Below are 10,842 nucleotides of genomic sequence, written 5' to 3' on the forward strand. Positions count from 1 at the left end.
CATAAGATCGATGAATTTCAAGATTCCATAAATGGATTAGAATCTATGGTATGCGTGAATGAAACTCACATCAAGCGACTACAAGAAGAAGTCAACATTATCAAAGAGAAATGCGTTCCAGAAAGCACGTCCCAAGAAGATGGACCTAGTCATATAATACACCCGGTGTCTAATAATCGTCATCCTAATCACCAGCGTCGCCAAGTGTTGGAAAACAACAACTCTACCAGTGGTGAAGAGGATAGAACTGATTTTGAGAGAAGAGTGAGACCGCCATCTACACGTAATTTCAATAGGCAGGCGAAAACAGTCACAGGATAAATTTATAACATTCCGTGAGGTTAAGTCCCTTAGTAAATTTAGTGGTGTGCCTGAAGATATTCCTGCAAGATCATTTCTCGAAAAATTCGAAGATGAATGTGAACTTATTGGTGTAGATAAGTCACAATATTTAAAATTACTGCCTCATGAGTTGTTACCGCCTTGTTCAATTTGGGTCAAAGCTATTAGGGGTAATTTAAGTACTTATTCTGACTAAAAATGCTCTCTTGTCGAAATATGAGAATGATTTTATGATTGCAAATAGAGATGCCGTTTTAAGAACGAAAAATTATTCTCCAAAAATTCATGGTAGCATTACTGAATTTGTAGTTTCTACTTATAATGAATTAAGATCCTTAAACCCAACTTATCCCTAATCACGTATAATAGCTTCTATTAGGATTTTGCTTCCTTTTAGATTACAGCAACTGTTGATGTCAGCACAATGTATCAATTTCAACCATCTGATCATGCTAGTTCAAAATTACGAAAGTCAATCTGTAATGCATAATTGTAACAATAGAATTCAAAATAGAGGGCAGAACAATTCTCGACGTAATCCAATTCAGTATGCAGCAGTTCGTAATATCAGTGTGCAACCTGATAATAATGTTAATGTACGTAGTTTCAATAAAAGGAGAAATGGTTGTAATAGTACCGGTAATCAGACTCAATCTAATTACAGAAATCAAGCTGGAATCCTTAGAAATTTGAGGAATGGCAACCGGAATTTCAACAGAAATAATAATTATTGTAGATTTTCACCTAATCGCTTTGTATATGGCAGGAGTTTTGTAAGCAGAAATCCAAATAATGTAACTATGCCTATTCGGCAAGGTAGTACTACAGATTGCGGGATACAATGTGATTTAAACGAAGATATAAGACAACATAATTTAAACTAGGATATGCTGATATGGGAGGGGTTGAAACCATATCAGCATCGTGTACTTCTCATCAACTTTCAGATTATGAAACTGGTTTAAAGTTTTTTGATAAAAATGTCTCTTACCAATACATACCCGTGGCCAATAGCTCATGGAGATTTGACGATGATGGGAATTAAACCCAGATTAAAAAGATTTTGTCTTTTTAAAATCATTCTGTACAGCGAGAATTAATATAACAGTTAATGATGTTAGTATTTCCGCTTTAATAAATACAGGAGCTACAGTGTCATTTTTATCTTATACTTTTTGGCGAGAAATCACTAAAGATTATTCAAATCCCAGATTACAGAAAATAGATAACTTGTTACTAGTAGATTATACGGGAAAACATAAAAAGAAAGTATTTCTATGTACCAAGCAAATTAATGCTAAAGTATTCGGACTTATGGATATAAAAACAGGCAAAATTTTAGGACTACGAAATATCGATGAAATCAAGTTATGGAAACCCACGGAAGGTACTAGAAAACGGTGGTTGGATTTAGTCCGAACTTTAGTTCCCTCAAAGATTATGACTCAAGCTAATGTAGAGACTTTCTAACAATGAGAATTCCTTCCTCAAAAACAAAAAGGAAGAATGTCGTATTTTGTTGATATATAATGTAATTCATTGAATGTGACTCTGTGTTATTTTGTCTTTAAGATTTCCATTTGGTTACTTCAATAATTCGAGAATTTATTATTATCAGATTTGCTGTAAGTTTCTTTTTATAATGTTAATTAAGAATTTGTTAATTTATATTTCTTGTCAAAAAAAAGAAATAAAATATATTTCATTGCTTCTATATCCTACTTATGTTAGTTATAAAGATCTTGATTTATACTTAGTGGTGCTTACAAAAGGTTTCTTAGTACCCTGAAGAAAATTGTTATATAATTTTAAAATCTGAATAGCCACATTAATATTAATGTTAAATTGACACTTTTATTATATTAATATGATGTGAAAATATGGAAAATAAAATGTGTTGTTATAATGTAATATAATATAAAATATTTATATTGATGTGATGTCAAATATTTAAGGGCTATTCGAAAAGTAAGTCAACTTTGATTTTATATCCAGGGTTCTTTACTACGTAGTTATACTACTACGGAATTCCGCCTTCGAGCACCATTTACAACGATAACGTTGCAATTGTAATTAATTTATAATTTATTTGTAAATGTGCTTAAAATATACCTTAAAATATACCTGCACCAGCTATTATGAATATGGATCAGAGGCGAACTGTGTGAGCAGTTATTTGTAATTGAAAGAAATATGTGTTAATCTTTTTTTCGATTGTCATTTTTTTATACCGTTGTTATGGTGATGTGTAATGTAATAAGTGATAATATCCGACATGTTGTGTAATGAATCAGTCAACGAATAAAATTATTCGTAAGTTTTAATAATTAAATGATATAAAAGCAAATAATTATAGTGACTTGTCTTATTACATATTGAACCAGGTAGTTTAATGGTGTTACGTGAACCTATTCTAGTTAATATATTTGTGTGTTAAAAGTAAATAAACTGTATATATGAAAACGTAACACTTCTATATGCAATGGAATAATTTATTGTTCCAACTTCAGACGCTCTCAAAAATCATGTAGCAACAGGAACATGTATAAACTTGAACTGTGTCAATGACAAGGGTTAACTGCTCTATAACGGAGAAGGTAGAAGCGTTGTTGATTCATGCACACTGTTTCCAGTCTCATAACTTTTCTAACACCTTTGTATAAAATTATTTGTGTTGGAGTCGCAGAAGTTATATTTTATAGGAAAATGTTTGTAGATTTTTAGAAGACAGTCAGTAAAATAGTTCGTAGATGTTTGGTCAAGATTTCCTTTCAATATTTAACATTTCCCTTATAAAGAATTGTATGGAAGTGTATTTTATATAATTTTTAATTCTCCCTTTTTACTTGGTTCAGAGGTATGAGACATCCACCAATATCTCCTCAGATAGTAATCTTCCGTGACGTAATATTTAATTTTTAATGTTGGCCTATATATAATTCAATTACATCGTTAAAAGTAATTTTTGAAAATGAAACTTGATATCTGAATGTGATTAACAAGTTATACAGTATGTCCGTAAAGTGAGAAAATTTACTCACCTATAGCTGGCAACCCTGGCAACACTTCCAACGAAACATTAGAAATGTTATGGGAATTTTTTGATGACCACATCATCTTCAAAAATTTGTGGCCCTCCCGTTCTCCGGACTTAAAACCACCTGACTTTTTCTTATAGGATTACCTGAAAAATGTGGTGTACAAGAATAACCCCAGGACAATTAAGGAACTGAAGACGAACATTAAAACAGAAATTCAATAAATCACCAGCAACACTTTCAATCTATCACCAGCGCCTGTTTCTTTCCACGGGGATTCCAGCGTTGTCAGCTGTAGGTGATTGATTTTTTGTGCAAATTCTCATTGTTTATCATTAATTAACGTAAAACCGGCCTGTTCCAGGAATTCTACGACAACAGTGTCGTCAGGGGCCGCGTGTCTGTCAAAAAACACCTATTTTATGGACTTGCATTAAACAGTCTCTTCACATGGACACTGCATTAACATTGTCATATTTTCGCACCAATGGCATACTTCACATATACACAGGGAATCATCCGCAGGAAATTAGTTTTCTGCGACTGAATATTGATTTTCTTCATTTTGTACATTTTTTATAATACACTTTCGTTACTACACAAGAACGTTACAAATTTCAACATTGGTCATGATCTCGAAAGTACCTACATAGCACACGCTTACATTTGTTTCAAGTCTCAGGTCTTTATCGTTCTTGGTTCAAAAGATATTCGCAATCAAACTTTGGGTTGCGCAAGTTTACAGACACATTGTACTAAAAATTCCACATATGCTATGCAATGGAAGTAGAAATATTTTAACACATGCTCACATAACAAGTTTGTCAATTTTTATTAAGATTATGCACTTATAAAGATCAACGTGGGCATGAAATTATTATTAGGCATATCTATGGTAGAATAGCTAAAAATCAATAGATAATTCATTTAATTTCTTTTTTAAGAACTAAAAACAGAATTTTGAAAGGAAAAAAAAATTTTATAATGCTGATAATGCAGCTTACGGCTGAACCTCGCCTCATGAATAAAGGTATGAATAATGGTTGAAATAATCTTTACAGCAACATTTATGCCACTTAGATATCAAGTGTCCTGACTCTAAAAATGAAATATAGCAGTGGTGAAATTTGAAGTTCAAATGGCATGAGCAATTCATATTTCTGTTATCCTGACAATCAAAAAATAGTTATGGAGTTTCCGATTTTATAATTTTCTGTTTACAAAATAATTTTAAAAAGTTACTCATGCATAGAAGTGAATAAAGGTATTAGTCCGTTTTTCAGAAGTTGGTATCCAAACAATGTATTCGTTAATAAAGATATATCGTTCGAATGTCCATATTTTTAACAGACCTTTAATAATTGTCTTGAATTAAACGAAAAATATAATTTCAATATCGAAATAAAGAAAAGACTGAAGTTGATACATAGAAGTGTAGACAATTAAAATACTCTTCTTTATTTTCTTTCGTTCGTTTGTCTTGGTGGGTTTTAGTTTTCTAAGTTTCGAGCTTTTGCTCTTGCCTTCCATGTTAAGTGTTCTTCTGGCTTGTGTTTTTCTTCCTATTTGTGTTTTTGGGGCTGCGACTGTCGCGAGCCCTCCTTGGTGGCGTTGTAGGCTAACACATTCCTACGGAGGTCGTGGCATTCGAAATGTTGCTCTTCGGGGAGCGATTGTTCCTATGGTTGCAATGTCGTCGTTGACGTGATTGTGGACTGTTGCCCAGAATCTGGCGGATAGCTGTTCCCTGACTTCTTGGAGGAATGGAAGTTCCAGGTCCTCGTGTGTTTGGGCGGTTGTTGTGCCGATTTCGTGTCGAGTGATAGCTATTGCCGCTTTGTTCTGGACGATCTGTAGTTGTCTGTGATGGGAAGGTGCAGCGTGCTCCCAGGCCGGGTGTGCGTATAGTAGGATTGGTCGTAGGCACGTGGTGTAGATGTTCATCCTTGCTTCATGTGAGAAGCTGGCACTAAACAGGATTGCCATCAGTGCGCCGAGTCCTCTTGTTGCCTTGGTTGCTGTGTCTGACAGGTGGCGTCGGAAGGTCAGCCGGTGGTCCAGGATGACTCCGAGGTACTTAGCTTCGTTGGAGACTTGGAGGATGTTGCCGTGCATCATCAGGTTGTAGGCTCTGACCCTGTGTGCCCAAGTGAAGTCGACAAGTGTGTTTTTTTTGGATTGATTTTGATTTTCCACTTGTGTCCACTCTTCCAGTTTCGTGATGTGGCGTTGCATTGCCATTTCGACATATCTGACGTTGCGGTTCTGCGCGAAGACAGCTGTGTCGTCCGCGTAGGTAGCAAGAAAGGTGCCATGGCCCGTCGGGATGTCAGCCGTGTAGAGTGAATACAGGAGTGGAGAAAGGCAAGATCTCTGTGGTACTCCTGCCTGGATCGGTCTGCTGTCCGTGAGATGCCCTTCTCGGAAAACCTTGAAGCTACGATTGTGGAGGTAGCTCTGGATGAGTTTCACCTGGTATTGAGGGAGTCCCGTCTGGAGCAGTTTGTGGACAAGTCCGTCGTGCCACACCCTGTCAAAAGGTTTCTCAATGTCCAGAAAAAGACCCAGGGTGTGACCTCCTTCATTATACTGTAATTTCATCTTGTCCACAACACGGACCAGCTGGTGGGTGGTGCTGTGGCCCGGCCTGAATCCGAACTGATGTTTCGAGATGAGGTTGTTCTGCTCTGCATGGTCCAACATTCTCCTGTGGACGACTCTTTCTACTATCTTCCCCAGGTGGGAGAGGAGACTGATGGGTCTGTAGTTCTTCGGCTCTGTCCTGTGACCCGTGGCCTTGGGAATCATGATGACACGAGCTTCCTTCCATGATGGCGGGAAGTGGCCAGTCGTCATGATCCCGTTGGTGATTCGTGTCAGGAGTACCACTGCCTTTCTAGGTGCACGTTTCAGGGCGAGTGTTGGTATGGCGTCAGATCCTGCTGCCTTGTTGCTGTGAAGCCGTTTGATGATGTGTGTCAGTTCCCTCGGAGTCGTCAGAGCTGCTGGCGGAAACTCGTAGTCTTGTTGCAGGGTTCGGAGGCTTTCCTGTACTGCTGCTTCCGTGGGGGGTCAGGAGGAGTGGGGTTTAGCCGGAACGTTTCTTGCAGGTGGTCGGCAAGAACGGTTGCTTGATCCGCTGGGCTGTATACAAGTCCGTGCTGACCTCTGAGTGGTTGGGTGCGTGGAGGTCCCGGTGGGCGTGACACTGTCCTGAGGAGTTGCCAAAAATCCCGCGACGGCTCAATGGCTCGAAGTTTCTCATTCCAGGCGGCGTATGACTGTCGCTGGAGGCGGTTCTTCACCCGTTTCGTCATCGCATTCCACAATGCTTTGTATTGAGGGTGGCGGGTCTTCTGCCAACGGCGTCTGGACCATCGTTTGATCGCGATCAACGCTGTTGTGCGGAGGTCTTCTGGTTTTTGATGGTCTTGTTGCTGCTGCGTAGTTGACGACAGTCTGTACGCTGACCGGATGGCTGTGGTCAGTGTTTGAACAGCGGTATCGATATCTTCCGGGGTGTTCACTGGAAGTCGTGTGTCGATCATGTGCGTCAGCTGACGGGTATATTCGTCCCAATCGGTGGATGTTTGCTTCGGCAGGCTGTACGCTGGGAGATGATGATGCACTGCGACCGTGAAGAACACAGGTACGTGGTCCGACTGTAGGTCATGCAACACAACTGGTCCGTCTAGGATTGCGGTGTTTGACGAAAGGGTGATGTCCAGCACATCGGGTTGTCCTCCGTTCCGTGGGAAGTGGGTGGGTTCCCTCGGTACCGATGGGATGAGGTCAATTTGCCTGAGTGCGCGGTGAAGCGCTCTGCCGTTCTCGTTGGACACTCTCGAGTGCCACGCCGGGTGCTTGCAGTTGAAATCTCCCGCAAGCAACACTCGGTGGCCCAGACGACGAAGCATGTGAAGGTCTGGAGGGTGTAGTCTGTTGTCTGGAGCTCTGTACACTGAGACGATGTGCAGGGGCCCATCTGGTGAGTGCAGCGTGACTCCGGTCGCTTCGATGGACTGCATGGCCGGAAGTGGAAGGTGATCATGCGGTATTTGTGACTTGATCAGGACTGCCGTGCCTCCTTTTCTGCCCTGACGGTCGTTCCTGTAAGTGGTGTAGTTGCGAACCCTGAGGGACAGATGAGGTTTCAGATAAGTCTCTGATAGCAGGGCTACGTCGACGTCTTCTCGGACCAGGAAGTCCTTGAACTCCGCTGATACCTTCCGCGTTCCAGCAGACCATGCGAACCGTTCGGTGTACAACTATCCTACTGTGTGCCATCATCGATGAGCGAAGCGGCGACGTCGAGGAGCGTGGTCATCTTCGTGATTGGATCCTTGGCTGCTGCGATCTTCCGGATGCCCTCCTTGAACTTCTGGAGGAAACTCTTGACATTCAGGCCGGACAGCAGGCTGAGGATTTCCTGGATGGAGGATGCCAGGCTGGAGTCCGACGCTGGTGTGTCTGTGGCTTACGCTGGTGTGTCGGCGGTTGATGGTGGGGCGTTAGTGGCTGGAGGTGTGGAGTCTGTGGCTGTCACTGCTGGGTCCGTGATTGGTGCTGCGGCGTCAGTTGCAGGTTGGGGCTCCTGCGCATTCTGGGTCCGTGGTTGCCTAGTTTCTGGTCTTGTTGCTGGTGCTGCTGCTGGAGGCTGCTCTGTGGCGGGTGGGGCAGTAGGCTCGGGAGGCTGAACTTCTGGCGTTGTGGGTTTTCTGGGCTCCTTGCTCTTGGATGGTCCTGCTTGGTGTGGAGTCTTGCTTTGAGCGTTCCTTGGGGCAGGGTTGGGCGGGTCGGCAGCGGGAGCTGGGTACTGCTGCTTGTTGCTCGTCCTCTTCTTCTTCTCTGCCTGGATGTAGGATCATCCCTGATAGTTGGCAGGGTGTGCTCCTTGACAATTTGCACACTTCGCAGGCTTGTCGCGACTCTTCTTGGGGCACTCCTGAGTCACGTGTTGTTCCCCACACTTCACGCACACGGCTACGGCATGGCAGGTTAGCTGCGAGTGGCCAACGCGTTGGCAGCGATGACACTGCAGGATGTCATTACCTTTATATGGTTCAACGACCGCTTTATACCAGAAAAGTCTTTCTAGTTCATATATGTTTTTCATGCCTGTGGCACGTTCAAGAGAAACAAGGTAGAGAGGGAAGAGGGGCCGTGCGCCCTGAGCGTCCGGTCTGCCACGCATCTGGTGCACTGTTTGGACAGGAAATCCCAGAGATTGTAGTTCAGTCCTAATGTCCTCCGGCTCCGTGTCGATGAGGAGTTTCCGTACTACCACCTTGATGGGGCGGGAGGTCTTCGGTAGCTCTGTCGAGTAGGGGGTAATTCTGTTGTTTACAGAACGTTTCCACTTTTGCGTGATCTCTCATGTTGGTGCAATGGATTTTAATGTAGTCCGAATTGAACAGCACTTTGGGGGGAACATCCAGCGTGGCCGCTAGTGTCTTCATAAGTGTGTTTTGCTTTTTCACTCCATATATGAATATGGGGGGAACTTGTTTGGGGCGAAGGTCAGGGGGGGCTCTGGGCGCCTCTTCCTCTTCTCCCATATCCACTTCAGTCATTGTTGGTCCATCTGGAGGGGGGTTGTCTGGTGCTGGTCCCCTTGGGTTAGGGCGGTGAATCTGTTTCGGCATTCAGTGCGGAATTCCACCAGGGAGCTGACTGGCCCGGACGGAGTCCGTTTCAGTGACTTCCTGGGGGGTTGAAGAAATCCTTCATCGGAGTTAGTTTCGTCTTCCGTGGGGGCGGGAGTGCTGTTGCTCTTTCAATTTCTGTCTGAGTTGGAGGCTTTTCTTCATTCTGCTCCAGTGGGGGGAAGTGCTCCGGTGACTCTGGGGCTGGTGCTGGATCCTCCTGCATTTTCACCGGGGGGGCTCTTGTAGGTTTCTAGCTGGCTTCTTGGTTTTGATTCTAACCCTGCGTTTCCTGACTGGGCCTAAGGCAGTGAACTTTAGGCCCTGGAGTTGCTTCGTAACGGAATTAAGATTGCTGGGGGGCTTTCCGGGGGCGGGGGCCCTTTGCGGATGATGTCTTGCTCTTGCGAGGGGCGGGGGCTGGAGTGTTCCCCTGGTTCATGGTATTACCTAACAGTGCTATTACGGGAGTGGCTCTTGGAAGGGCCGCTTTGCCGTGAAATCACTACTATTCGCTTCCTGGGGGGGGTGGCGAAAGCGCCGGAAGCTTTTTGGGCGTGCTCCCGACCGGCCAATTTTTCTTTTTGCCTATCAATGTATTACTACTTGTTACACTTGATATTGTTCTTAGTAGGATGAGAGTTTATTCATATAGGAGTATACACTTGTACAGAGTTTTACTGGTGCACTGTATATTCTGGGATATTTGGTCTCTAGGTGCTGTTCCCTCCACTCACTGTGGCGGAATGAAGTGGAGCGAAACGAAACGAATTAATAACTTTACTCTGCGGTTGGCAGAGATGGGCTTCTAGCAGGATGCTATTTTACCCAGAGCAATGAAAGATTGAATGGCATGGGTTTCCCAACAAGTCGCTGTGATGGTGATAGTGTTTTAGTGTGTATTAGTGTGTAATGCCGAAATTGTGTGTTGCCGAAATGATGGTATTTTGCTTGGTCTGTGGCTCTGTTGTGGCTCAAGTTTGAATATGTTTGTCGTTGTTTGTGTGTGGTTTTGCTGTTGTTATTGAAGTCATTATGATTTTTGTATTGGTGCTTAATGTTTAGTAGTAGGCTTGATTTTGGGGTGGGGAACGTGCCTAGGTAGGGATTTTAAGTGGATTGTAGCTTTTTTTTTACATTGCAAGGAGGGAATGCAAAGTGGTTAAAGGGGGGTCTGTGGGAGTTCTATCTTCGTGAGTGAAGTTTTCGTTGAAAAACCTTCTGTCTAGGATTCTTTCTTTGTATCTTCTGTTTAGTTTTATGATCACATCTTTAATGGGTTGTAGCTTGAATCGGTCGTAGTATGGTCTGATGTCGTCTTGGTAGTTTTTCGTTATTCTCCGTAGCCAATAGCGCTCTGCGCGAGAGATGTCTGCGATGTTGTATCTATTGAATAGTGGATGACCATAAAGGAGTATAGGGCGAATTGCCATTTTGTACAGATATGTTTTATTTTTGATACTCAATGAGGGGTTCATACATATACCGCTAAGCGCTATGATGGTGCGGATAGCACGTATTCTGCAATCTTGAATATGGGCGTTGAGATTGAGTCTCTTATCGAGTAACACTCCTAAATATTTCGCTGTAGTGGTCACAGCAATCTTTTGGTTTTGGATGGTGATATTGTTACGGGTGTCCTTTATGGAATGTCGGCGTCTGCGTGGTGGAATAAAGAGGATCGGTTGCGTATTTTTAGGATTAAGCTGCAGTTTCCATTTTTGACACCAGAACGCAAATTCTGCAATTTGTTTATGTAGTCGGTTAAGTATATTGTGCGTAAGCAGGGTGGAAGTCCAATAGGCTGTGTCGTCAGC

Source organism: Thermobia domestica, chromosome 5, assembly GCF_964235325.1.
Source record: "Thermobia domestica chromosome 5, izTheDome1.hap1.1, whole genome shotgun sequence".
Classification (NCBI taxonomy): domain Eukaryota; kingdom Metazoa; phylum Arthropoda; class Insecta; order Zygentoma; family Lepismatidae; genus Thermobia; species Thermobia domestica.